This window comes from Eurypyga helias, unplaced genomic scaffold (genome assembly GCF_000690775.1).
Source record: "Eurypyga helias isolate BGI_N326 unplaced genomic scaffold, ASM69077v1 scaffold2992, whole genome shotgun sequence".
NCBI classification, from domain to species: domain Eukaryota; kingdom Metazoa; phylum Chordata; class Aves; order Eurypygiformes; family Eurypygidae; genus Eurypyga; species Eurypyga helias.
Window position 1 is genome coordinate 4,225 of NW_010235173.1, and position 385 is coordinate 4,609.

At 40.5% G+C, this 385-nt stretch overlaps 1 protein-coding gene across 1 annotated transcript in view; it reads right to left on the reverse strand.

The window, feature by feature from the left end:
• RARS2 (arginyl-tRNA synthetase 2, mitochondrial) overlaps positions 1-385 on the reverse strand; it is a gene marked incomplete at its 5' end in the record, with an annotated part of 23,512 nt that overhangs the window by 780 nt on the left and 22,347 nt on the right. The gene's annotated exons all lie outside the window — the stretch shown is intronic.

A 385-nucleotide genomic window follows, 5' to 3' on the forward strand; every position in this document is an offset into this window, starting at 1 on the left:
GCATCTAAGCTCAACTACAGAGTGCAGCTCCATCGATTCCACTGACATTTTTCCCCCACAACACAGCTCAACCCTTAAATGTTGATTTCCTACCGACATCAGATAGGTAACTGCTTTTGAAATCGATAAAAGAGGAAATTAAAAAGGCAATGTAATTTGTGTATCATTTACTGAGTTGTTAAGGGGTCAGAGATTGCCTGGGGAGTGCAGCTCCATCGATTCCACTGACATTTTTCCCCCACAACACAGCTCAACCCTTAAATGTTGATTTCCTACCGACATCAGATAGGTAACTGCTTTTGAAATCGATAAAAGAGGAAATTAAAAAGGCAATGTAATTTGTGTATCATTTACTGAGTTGTTAAGGGGTCAGAGATTGCCTGGG